Genomic DNA, 13648 nt, shown 5'->3' on the forward strand with positions numbered 1-13648 from the left:
GCTGTAAATATAGCAAACCGAGCCTGTATATTTATCTGTTAGATCGATTCACTTTTCTTTCTTAGAAAATAGCGTTTTTACTTGAGAATTTCTAATTACTTTGTCATTGAAACTAAATGTGAGACTGAAGTTTTCTTGATTCTAAAGCATCAAACTTTAAACTGGAAATGACACACGCATACAATTGTAAAACAATTCCAATACTTCTACTATATGCATACAAAGATCTGTTTAAATGGAACTGTAATTATATAATTCTTCATCTGACCAAATAATACATTGAAGCGAGGGCATGGATTTCAATTACTGAAGTAGTTTTCCATTCAAATTCTATACCTCTGTTCTGTGAGATAAGCTTTGGACAATCGTACATTTCCTGTTAGGTTTCAAAGGATGTTCAAGTTAATGTGAGATAGCTTGGAGAAATCAATACGGTTGAACTCTTAACCATATTGATTTTTGTATTGATGCAGAATTATTAAAAGTAATAAGTATGCCTTAGGTCGTAAATACGAGCAATGCTGGCTTCAACAACAAAATAATTACGTGGCCTATAAAAAATGTACAAATCTAGGTTATATTGGATTTAAAACTTGAATCTTATGGTAATTTTTATAAGCAGATTCAGTCAATTAATTTTGTCTTGCACGAGCTGGAGAGCATTGCTGCATTTAATAATTTTGTATTCCTATATGTTGTGATTAAAATCTAAGAGAGTATTATATGACAAAGTCAGAATTTCAACCTTAATAGAAAAAGATTAACCTTTGTACAAAATAGCTCAATCCGTTAGGGATTCGAATGTTTTTTCTTCCGGATAACTGACGAGAAAAGGATGGAAAGGACAAACAGCATTGGAACGTACAGAAGGTCGTTGACCTAGTAATTGGAAAAGGATTTTTTCCCCTTTTCAGTAAAGATTTACTCTTGTGGGTTGGTATAAATCTGATTAAAAGCAAGCTAACTTCGCTTTATAAATACACATCCAAGTCCCGTCAGTATAGGGACTTTAAAAACATTTTGTAGTTATAATCTGATGTATTATAATTGCCCTATAATATTCACGAAATGTTCAGCACTAGATGTACACCTTAACATGAGTGTAATTGAGAATTCGAATTTTGTCTCTTTTAAAAGATATTGAAACAAAAAAATCTAGTAAATCCTTTCTTATGAATTATTAAATTAGATAAATATTAACCATTACTTATTTCTATATAGGAATCTCGCATTGGAACACACCAAAAATTAAAGATGGTAGGTTAGATGTTGTTTTATTCAGTGTTGTTTATATCCTTTTTATGTTTGTGTTTCTTTTATTTGATTAAATTCCTGATGGATTTATGTAATTCAACGTTATTAGTAGTGTAAGATGAGTTTTGTTTATGTATCACCAATAAAAAAATATATATAAGGGCCACGCTTTCTATAGGGAATTTACCCAATTATACCACTAGAGACACGGAACAGACATTTATAATGAAATTCATGTTCTGTGGCAGTAATAAGACAGCAAGAAGAAAAAACTCAAACATGATCATCAACTCCTCTTCATAAAATGATTATATCTATTAGATATGAGTTAAATGCATAAACAGTTTATATTTAATATGCGTTCAGTGCAAGTACACTTTATACTAGATAACAGTTTATACTAGATATGCGTACTTCAAGTACATTTTCTACTAGATATGAGGTAAATGCAAAAACAGTTTATCTTTACATGGTTCAAAGAGATGAACAGTTAATACTATGAATAAGAACGCAGTGCAAGAACAGTTTACAAAGGTAAAACAATCATTTTCCAGAAAGTGCAATGGTCGTTATCAAGTCGAAAATGTGTTGAACCTTGAACAAACTCGCCAGTGCAAATTTATATGCAACTATAGGTCACCGTACGGCCTTCAAAATTGACTCTCAGTAAGCTATAGCTGTCCGAAAATAAACAATCCAAACGAGAAGAACGGCTTGATGTAAGTAAAAAACAAAACAACAACACACTTTGGACAAACGACAACAACTAAACTTCAGGCACATACATAAAGTATAAAAATTGGTTGCGGACGCCTAATGCAATCCATTAACCTGAAACAGTGATGAAACAGCAAAACATAAGAACGAACTGGTGATAAGGGATTCACTCTTCATTTCATACAAAGTACAAAATTAATTTAACAAAACACAAAATACTAGTACACAAAGTACAGATCTACGGGTTATCGCAGTTATTGACAGCTAATTCAAAGACGATAAAGTAATAAAGAAAAGCTCAGTATCTTAGACTAAATACAATAATGAGTACACATCCTATGGATCCAGTGTTAAGACAGTCAATTAACTTGAAGGAATAACACGACGAATGCAACTAGGAAAACAGGACCTGCTTACACTCCTGGAGCGTCTGTGTTCAACCTCAGTTTCATGATGGTGTTTGTTTGTTAAATCTGTAGTTTTCAGTGTAGTGATTTATGAACCTGTTTTTCTTTTAATAGTTCTTTTTTTCTTTCTGACCATAATATTATCTTTTATTTGACTTCTATTTTTTTTTTTTTTAGTATTTTGACTTTTTTCAAATGCAATCTGTATGTATTTCCTTTTTACCACTCGGCACTGAATAGCACACACTGACAGATTAACGTAGCATCTGTTGTGAATTAACGAGTTAGTACGAGATCTGAACATTATTTATACTCAAACTAGTATTATCTCAGAAAACTAAATGTATTGAGGAAAACACAAATCGAAAATTATTGAGGAAACATAAAAATGAAACTGTATAAATTTGGTGCATCCGAAAATTTGTTCTCGATTAAACTTCATCAGGAACATACCCCAAGAAATTTCAACATCAATTATTTCACTTGTGTCAAATAACACAAAAATTCACGAATATGACTTGAGACCAGTTAAAACGTACTTAATTCTGTATTATAACGATTATGTCTGTTAACTGTAGTTAAAATGATACTCGCGTTTTGTAATGCATTTGCCAAAGCATTGTCAGTTTATTTTCGAATTATGAGTTTGAATATCCCTTTGTTATCTTTCCCCTCTCTTTTACATGAGCAGCACAGTTAAACTCTCAGTCCATTTCAGAAAAGAATCAATAGTAGTTCATCAATGTTAAAACTAGTACATTTATTTGGAATATACAAAGGGAAAACCATGATAAACGTATGAATTTCAAACGGAACCAGACATGATGCTTCCACAAGAAAAACGTCTACTGCTATAAATTTATGGCCCAGTCAAAAATCGTTGTCACGAAAAGAAAAAAGTTACATTGATTTCGATAATTTTCGGATCCGACAACTTTTTCTGGTGTCAAAGAAATAACAAAACAAAAAATACAAAATATACCAAACTCAGAGGAAAATTCTAGAAAGAAAGTCCCTAAGTAACTGGCAAATCAAAAGCTCACTCATCAAACGAATGGAAAATAACTGTAATATTCCTGACTTGATACAGGCATTTTCTTATGTAGAAAGGATTGATTAAACCTGGTTTTATTGTTAGCTAAACCTCCCACTTTACACCGTGAATATACGTCTATAGTGATTAGAGACACTTGCATATCATTTCGGCCAACCAATGCGTGATCAGTTCCACTGAAGTAGTGTCAATTTCAATCATTATACCGCACAACCTGCTTGAGAAGGTTTTGAGGTTGAAAGACTTTATAAATCAATGCCGTATAATTATAATGTGCACGTATCTTTATAAGAATACGTAATTAATTGCTTAAGATAAACATCCAAGATAATCCCCTATCTTTGTACGTACCAACACTAACCATAGTGCAAACTCCTTTTTGTCCAAAGTGTCAGAATTTAGGTCTTACATTATTTCTTTTCCATCTTTGCATATTTATAAAAAGAAAACTACATTTATAGTCACACCATTTATGCAAAATGTCGAAAGTGAGGATCATCATCCCTCTCAAGATATTCTTCCAAATTAATATTTTGTTTGTTATCCTGTAATCAATATCTGTTATTCACAACTTTCCATTAAACAATTTATGCAAAAAGTTAGAAGCCTTAAAGGCAAGTATGCAATATAACATTAAAGAATACAAATACTGACATTAGTCAGAATACATCTTGTCCACATCTAAGATTCAAAATACTTCACTTTTAAACTGAAACGACCACACGTTTAATTTTCTCATTGTATACATTAAAAAACATCAGAATCATCAAAACAGTATACAATTTCTTGCATTCACATAGCCAAATCCGTAGATTCATAATTTTGGTTATTGTAATTCAAAATATGACCACAACTGGAATGATGTACTGTTAACTATCTTTCTCCAACGACTAATACATACTAAGATGGCGATTAAATTTGATATTAGTTGGATTATACAATTTAAAGTTTTAGTATTTATGATATACTTTCAATGCTGAATTTACACATTTTAAAACCCATACAGGAAATTGTTACATAATCAATTCATTATTTTGAACTCAAAATAACATTACACAAAAATAAATACTGTATGCTTCTCCGATTATATTACAAAGTATTCAACAAATTCTACTTTTGTTTCAGTTGGAAGACAACAACCATGCCCAAATCCCACTTACAATTTAAGTTTCATCAGCGATCTTGTTGGTGAGCATACAGAAATGCGTGTGGATAACAACGGACTTCACATTGATGACAGTGGGATGTACTTCGTGTTTATGACACAATGTTTAAGAACAGAGGACAGATGCATTTCAAATCCTACACCTAATTTTAAAATGCAAATGCAGTTGAAAAGCACTGAAAAAGTTTTAATACAATCAGACGTAGTTAGAGCAGCGGGAAGCTTGGTTTTCCAACCATACGCATATTGTTTATTTACAAGACTTCACCAAAGAGATTCTTTGGGAATGAACATATCAGAGCACAAATATTTGAATTTAATGCTTGGCAGCAACGTTTTTGTCGCCTTTAAGTTACATGATCCTAGTAAGAAAGGTTAAAAACATAGTTGTTATAAATTATTTCTATTAGGATATTGATTGTGAATTATGGCAATATTATGTTTATTATGAGCGAGGCAGGTCCCGAAGTAAACTTTTCTTCTGTACTTTTGAAATATTGATCATTCGACACTGAAATAGTTCTTATAACATTTTAATAATAGTATTTTTTTATGTATTATTCAGAAAAGTTGTTTTTTTATTTGTTTCATTGTTCGTCCATAAAAAGCTACTAATTGTTTAAAACTATAAAATTTGTAGTAAGGTGAATTGCTAAATTAAATAATACGTCACACTACATGAGTAACAAAACCTTGAATTTTGGTGAAATTTTACATTTTGCAAAACGAACAATATTTCAAATTGAAGTGACTTTATGTAAATTCAGAATGATATATCTTTGACAGAAATTTGCTGGTACAGATATGAACGATACTATGTCTTAGATTTATTTTAAAACATTTGCTCATTGATCATATATTATCAGGCATTTGATAAAATCAGTCATTATGTATTTACTATATACTTGGTCCATTCAAAATGGCGTTGTTTGTTTATACCATAACTCATTTGCATCCATTGATCAAGCATGGTTATGATTTGCAGATAGTGTTGTAAGCAGCTACAAAACACCAGTTGGAACACACAATTGTAATTAAAATAGATTGATCATAAAACTGTTTAGGCCATTTTGCAAAAAAATAGTAATTCTAATTTGGGAAAAGGATTATTCATGTGTAGCCGTCTATGGAATAAAATGAAATGAATTGATAAGTGACCAGGGGATATCAAACATTCCACTTCTTAAGGGCAGTGAACATTTCAAAGCAGCAATTTGTTCTTTAATGAAAAATCTTATTATGGATAACAAGTGTAAATTATTTAAACAGCAAAACACAGTGCAAGAAGAGGCAGCATTCTCCGATACGAAATATCTCCTGTGCCTTTCTGTTCCTTGCGTCACTTATCAGCACGTAATGTTATACAATGACAATAAGATATATTGGAAAGGTTGAAAATAAAACGTTAAAATTGACTAACAACTTTGTACTTCTAACATTTTTATTTGAAACCGAATTTGCTGTAGATGGCATTTATTAAAGGTTGCCATTCTTCTAAAGTTTTGTTTGATATCCGATATTGTCTTTAAATAATCAAAATGAATGCAAAGATCATTTTTATTCTTCAGGTGGATAATATAATATTATAATGCTTAAGGGTTTGAGATTTTCCTTTTAAAATATTTCCTTTCAATGTCATTCAACATTTTGAATGATGTCTAAATGAGAGTTCACTCAAATGTAATCATTTATTCAAACTACAGAAAATGATTACGGAAGTATAAAGTTGTTAGTCTTTGACGTTTGATTATTATGATTGTCATAATCCATATGCTAATACTGGACACCGATTTACTCTTGCGGCTCAACAGGTTCACGTATTTTAATTTAATATAGTAATTGTATATAATTATTCCTCTTAATGTGTCATCACATCTTTCACTTAAAAATTTCATAATTTTAAGCACGTAAAAATAAATGGTCTGGAGTATTTTACCAACTTTCAATGTGTTGTCCTCACTGGTCCATGCAATGTATAAGGATATCAAATATCCTCTACTGGCAGCATTTTTAAACTCTAAATTTTGTAATGAGTAATTGGTGTTTTCTTATTCCAAATTATGCAGTAATATGTATTATTTCTCAAAACATACAGGAATGTAACATATTAAATTTCCAGAAATGTTGTGTGTGTCAATGTGGGCAGCTACGTGTACATTTTCTATACAATGATAGTATACTAAACTGTATTCTTTAAAAGAATGGTTGACAGTTTATTAAAAATGCCCTTATTTCAATATAACATACATTCCTTAAAACTTTTAGGCAGCATGTTTAAATAAATTAGAATTACAAACATTACATGATTGAAAAGTGTTGCAGTATGGAAACATATAATAAAACTGTAAACATAAATTAATAAAAAAAAAAGCAAAATACACATTCATAATTGTTTCGATTTCCACTTTCAACGTGACTTATAGTAAACAACTTTTCGTTGATTCCCATCTTTTAAAGGTAAGCTAATGACATACGTATCACTTGTTTCTTCTGAAGGCATTTGTTTTATTTACTTGTAATATATTTGTATATTTTTTCTTATCGCTCACTTCTCCCTTTCAAATGATGTTAAGGGATTTTACATGTTTAATTTATTCTTAAAATACGTGTTGTTGTTAATATTTGTTACATTATTTATTTTAATAATTTTGTATACTTTTTCTCTAAATGATTTTATTTGTAAGTAATATTCGCTTTTGGATCACTCCCTTTTAACCGTTTCTATTGTTATAAGCTTTTCAAATTTGTAAAATATTTTTTTCATTCTGAATACATGAATGGTTTTTGTTTTGGAAGTATTGATTGAAAATCTTTTTTTGTATTCAAATCAAAAAGCTTCAACAAGTTTCAAAGACATTTATGAAACATTTAAAAATTTGATCACAATTATAAATTATTTAATATTTCATTTTGATTTTCATATTTTCTGTTATGTGCCTTAGCAGTGTCACGGTAGGACAAATACTAAATTATATATTAACTGAGTGTCAAATGTATAAATGGTACTGTGTCAAATATAAGGAAGAGTTACTACATCTCCAGGAATATTCATTTGCAGACATGGACGGTGTTTAGTGCTATTTTGGATTATGTAAAAATCTGGAGTGATATAACATCTTTCTATCCGTCCCTTACATTTCATTTCTGTTAATGACATAACTTACAATCCATGCATATGAAATGCATTTAATCTGCACCCTGTTTAAATTCCTATTTTTTCCAGAAATTCCAAAATTAAGAAAATATAATTACCACTCCTTTTTAAGTTTTCTAAATCACTTTCATTGTTATGAGATCCATCGCTGGCATCTTGCTTCAGATCATCAAATTGTCACATTGATAGCGGCTGTAAAATTGTATATATGTGTTACTTGTTTTTGGATTATTATTTTCTTCCTATCTCCGTAAGTTTCTGTACATTTTATATCACAATGTCCCACCAAATGCTTCGACAATATATGTTATGATGGTATATTCTAATTTTTCAGTTCTCTGAATATGATATAATTGTATAAAAGTTAAGATAACGTACAGTATTGTTGATTATCATTCATCATAGCTTCTAAATACACGCATGATATGTCATCAACATCTTAAGACTATTTTTGGTTTTGTGAGTAGTAGGATAATTTCTTACACACAAATGTATCTATAAATGAATATTTTTTTAATATGGAGCTTGATAAAATAATACATCATTGCTAGCATTAACAGTAACAGTTTACATTATGTTATATTAGGTATTATGTAAAATTGCAAGAAAAATACTTCTGACAATAAGTTATACATTTTCGTCAATCGATCTAACTACTCACAAACACGATACACTTTTATTTCAATAAAATACGACCAGATATGATTATTTTATAACTGTTAAATTTGGTAATGTTCATTTGTTTAAGTTATAAGGGAAGTGGTCACTCTGTTATTGTAGTACACTAAATATTTGACCAACAAAGAAAGGTTCCAGGCAATTAAGTTCAACTGTAAAAAATTTATTGTAGTCTGATAAACATTTTGCACTGGAAATATCATGATGATGAGTGCCATACTTTTGCTGCTTGTTGCAGCTTCTTCAATTTATGACCGTGATTTCAATGTGTTTTATTTATATTTTTGTCCGTTTTAAGATTATAAAATGTACAATGTGTTGTTGAATGGTATTGTGGAAAATGTTTCTGCAAAAAAGAGTAATGATATTACCTTGAATAAATATTTTTCTGTTTTAAAAAAAAACAGGTACACACTTTATAGATATCTAATTTCGGTGTTTTTTTGCTGTTTCCACTTTATTGTATTATTTTAGAAGGAAGAGTTATCTCCCGTTAGTCATGTTATGAAGCATTTAGAGAAAATTGTTGGAGTAATTAATCCTTCACGTTTCATTAACTGCATTCAAATACTTAGTTTATTAGGTTTTTTTAAAATAAAAAATGTTAACTAAATGATAAACTATTATAAAGCATTGTTTTCATTAAAGCGGGTCAATGCTTTAAAACCTTTATCATCTAAGAACAATGTTAACTTTAAGAACAATATTTCCCAAAATAAGATATGATATGATCTTTGAACGCAGGCAAGGCCATAAAGCTACAAAACTTTCAAAATAAACACCATACATTAAGTATTTTACTACGAAATCAAAATTTTTATGGCTATAAAATGCTCTGACAGGATGTTTTTCATGGACATTACTGTTTTCTGCGCATTTTAACCATTTCAGCAATTTTATGACCTTTTAGATGTCAAATTAATCAGCCTTAAAATTAAATATTCAATTTGCACAGAGTTGCAGATAAAATGTCATTGTATTTGATGCAGATTTGATAGAAGCTCACTCGAAAGTAAATACATATAATGTTTACAAGTGTTGTTGAAGAGATATTTATAATTTCATGTCAATATAAATGTTCTTAGACAAAAGTATGGGAGAATTTTATAGAAAAGTCGTAGAGTAAACCTTTCCTTTTCGAAATTCATGAATATCCTTTTTACTGAATAGCAATGAATAAACATTCCATAATATTTTTTTCTGATTTTTTATATCTATTTTTTTTTATTTACTATGACAAACTTTGAATGCGTATATTTCTATACTTGCATTGCATCTTTTTGAAGCGAGTTACATTTTCTATACTCGCATTGCATCTTTTTGGAGCGAGTCGAGCGAGTAACATTTTCAACATTTGTGCTATTTCGTGCCAAAATTTAGTTAGATGCTTATCAATACTTTATTACAATAGTTTCCTTTTAGTAGATATTTGCACCTATTAATGTTTGTCGTTGAAAAAGATATTTGTCTAAAATCTTACTGAAAGTAATAGCGTGAGTTTAACTTATTTCAGAAGTACTATTTTTAAGTAAATCCTTCCAATATAATTGCTTGATTAATCAAAGACCATGTGCAACTTACTTTTAACGATTTATGCAGTGTTTTATTCATCTCTACTCGACCTAGGATAATAAGGGGAACGATTGATATGTTTTAGCAATATATTAAACAAATAAATAAAATAGATGGTTAATTACAATTCTTTTAACTGTAAAATTCACTTTTGGGTAAAGATTGCCTGAAATGTCATCAACACCCTTTAGAACTGGCTTCTAGGGTTTATCACTACTTTTGTGATAATAAAAATATAGTGCATTGATCATAACATTCTATTCATCCTATCCATGAAAATTTCCTGAAATTTATCAATGAAATATATGCTCACATATTCAAGATGCATAATGATGTTACATTTGTCAAGAAAATTACATAACTTTTGCAAGGTGCAGGAATCTAGAATCTGTTCTAAAAATACCAAAAGTCATCTTGAAAATTGGAGTTGTATTCCTTTGTCCTTAATTGTAGTTGAATCAACTACAACCAATGCTTTATACAATGACATATTTAATTTTACTTTCCACTGATATAAGCTATGTTTACCCTCAAGTGCTAACAAGCACTTTGATTACAACACAGAATCATCATATACTTAATATAACTGTGGTCATCCACAGTATGTTACTCTATCTTATATTATCAACATAAATGAAATTAAATCATTCTTATTTCGTATATTGTGTATTCATCTGCATGTTTTCCTTATATAATAAATTATGTTCAAAAGGTATCATTCCGATAATAACATCATGACATTATAACTCAATAAAGAATTCATAGAAACAAGAAAGTTCTATCCTATTAAAATGTATTGGCGATTTATTATTTCAAAGTTTCTTTCTTTCTTCGGAAGACATTATTAGGTGTTATTCTGTTTAGCTAAACGTGTTGTGTATGTCTTGTGCTTATAAAATATTGTTACTTATATAAATGATAAATAAAGCAGCTAATGAAAGACAATTGTTATTTATATAAGCAATCCAACAAGGGTGATATGTGGTCGTTATATTTGAAAACTGTTCTTTTGTTGAGTAACATAAGACACTCAATGTATGGTGATTTCACAAAAATACCATGCAGTGACGGCTAACCACATCAATCACAATCATTAATGGATTCTTAACAGATCACAAACCAGAAATGGTGCTAAGATTAAAATCACATACTAAGAATGATGACAACAAAAACATCACATACCGTAAATATAACAACAACAAAAACAACACATACAAAATCACGAACAGGGATAACATACATCACATACCATGAGTGGAGATAACATAAATGGTATACCAGATATGGCAACACCACAAATCATTAACCATGAAGGAATAACATATATTTAATGGCCACTACAAAACTAAACACACAACATGCATGTCACTACTACAAAAATGGCATATAATGAAAGGGTGCTATTAAATGGTATGGTTCTCAAAAAAATACATACCACGAATTGTCACTACAAAAATACATATATGGGTTGGAAATTATGTTATAACATTGTTCATATCATCGTTTCTCACAGCTTTGAATCCGAAATTAGATAACATCACGTCAATGGACTGCAAAGGGTTTTGATTCCAATATTAATTAACAATCTTGCATTTTCAAGGACCAGATTCTTTTAATTTGACACGTCTAATAAATGCAACTGGTTAACAAAATGTCAATGTTAGGACATGCCAAATTTTTTTTATCGAAACTGATTATTACAGCAAGTGAAGATATGATAATGACATGCAACGATTTGCACTCCGAAGAATTATTGTAAAATCTTGAACCCATTTTTTTTTTTTTTTGTCATTCAAAAACAAATATAACTTCTGCTGTTAACAATGTTCCTAACTAGTGCAACATTCCACTGAAAGACCACTGTTAACTATTACCAGAAATCAAGGGTTGTTTTCTTATAGGCATTATTATACTAAGTTAACGTTACTTTTTATTTTTACAGCTAATCCCAATCTCTACAATTCTGCAGCAATAAAACAAAAATATATAAATATTCAACATTCTACCCTCCTTTTTCAATGTCAATTAAAAGATCGCCAACATCGTCTAATTTAAGCAGCCAGTAACGAAGGCATGAAAATACGGATGTTTTTGTGTTATTGAAATTTGCTGTTACAAAATGTTAGAAATTATTATAAATTAAGGAATATATCTCCCTCATGCAAAGCTGATTCCTTTCACGGATTTGGCTTTTCTTTTCGGACCTTTTGGATTATAGCTCTTCAACTTTTATATAAGCTTTGGATTTCAAATATTTTGGCCAGGAGCATCACTGAAGAGACATGTATTGTCGAAATGCGCCTCTGGTGCAGGAAAATTGATACCGTTAATGTTATTAACAGAGCCTTTTCTTTACAAATTGGAATAGTAGATACAAATACATTAATTACAGTGGCGGATCCAGAAATTTTCATAAGTGGGGGCCCACTGACTGACCTAAGAGGGGGCCCGCTCCAGTCACGCTTCAGTGATTCCCTATATAAGCAACCAATTTTTTCTCCAAAAAAGGGGGGCCCGGGCCCCTTCCCCCCCCCCTAAATCCGCCTCTGAACTAAGGTAAGAAAAATATCACTTTGAGAACCACACTGATCCCAACAGCAAATACACCAAAGATTTTATAAAAAAAAATGCTTGATTTTTATTATCAACAATATATTTGTTGGGATTAATGTATTGAAACTTCAATGTCAGAACAGTTGGTTATTCAAGTCGTTCTAACTATGTACTCCTACTTGCTGACTGGCTTTGTATTTGAATGGAGACGGACGCATAATGACCTCTTTTAAGACAAAAAGTAAAAATGCATATTGCAAAATTCTAAAATTTCTATATGAAATATATTGATGTTGTCGTGTCACTTTTCTGACAGTGCTTGCATCTCATATATTCCAACAAACTATAGATTACGAATACCCACGAAATTATTACGTCTGCTTCATATCTTGATTTATTTCCTTGGAATTAATACATGTGGTTGACTTCAAGCTATTTTATGAATATGATTTTTTATTTTTTTTTAGTAACCTAATTATTCTCTGCTACATCGTATACAGTATGCATAAGTAAATCTAAAATTACGTGCGTCCTTCGCTTTGTAAACAAACCCATGCTCGAAATCCAAAAATCGTTTGCACGTCCGTATATTGACAACTGCAGAAAAAAATATTTTATCATATTGGCATGCATTGAATATATTTTTGTTAACTTAAAACTTAAAACTCTTAAATGATGCACATGTGGTATTACATATACAATGACAACAATGTATTGCAATTCGCAATTGACATTTGGGCAACGTTCATGTTTGCTGTTCAAAACCCCTTCCTCTGAAAAACACATTGCGTCTTGACTGCTTGTTTACAAACAAAAATTAGGGAGGTCCATAGAGGAGCCTATATAAACGTTCTTTACTTCTACACATCAGACATTGAAATTACCGGAATTTCCCTAATCAGAATCAAAATAATTGATGCAAGCTATACTTAATTGTAGTTTTAACATTGGTAGGCATTATATTCGTGATTATTTTATGCCCGAGCGATCAATTATTTCTTAAATAAATACGTTTCGCTCGTGCATGTTTCCATATTACGGACTTCATCAACAAAGATGTGCTCCTGACACACAAATAAAATGCTTCATTGTAG

General features: G+C 30.3%; 1 long non-coding RNA gene across 2 annotated transcripts in view; it reads left to right on the forward strand.

The window, feature by feature from the left end:
* LOC143068069 (uncharacterized) overlaps positions 1-10946 on the forward strand; it is a 38103-nt gene extending 27157 nt beyond the window's left edge. Inside the window, exons 4-5 of one of the 2 annotated variants that reach the window (XR_012976107.1) lie at positions 1222-1257; positions 4558-10946. This is a non-coding gene — a long non-coding RNA (uncharacterized LOC143068069). The remainder of the gene's footprint in view (positions 1-1221; positions 1258-4557) is intronic. The other variant, XR_012976106.1, reaches the window with a different exon arrangement.
* The last annotated feature ends 2702 nt before the right edge of the window (positions 10947-13648 follow it).

The sequence above is a fragment of the Mytilus galloprovincialis genome, chromosome 3, assembly GCF_965363235.1.
Source record: "Mytilus galloprovincialis chromosome 3, xbMytGall1.hap1.1, whole genome shotgun sequence".
NCBI classification, from domain to species: Eukaryota; Metazoa; Mollusca; class Bivalvia; order Mytilida; family Mytilidae; genus Mytilus; species Mytilus galloprovincialis.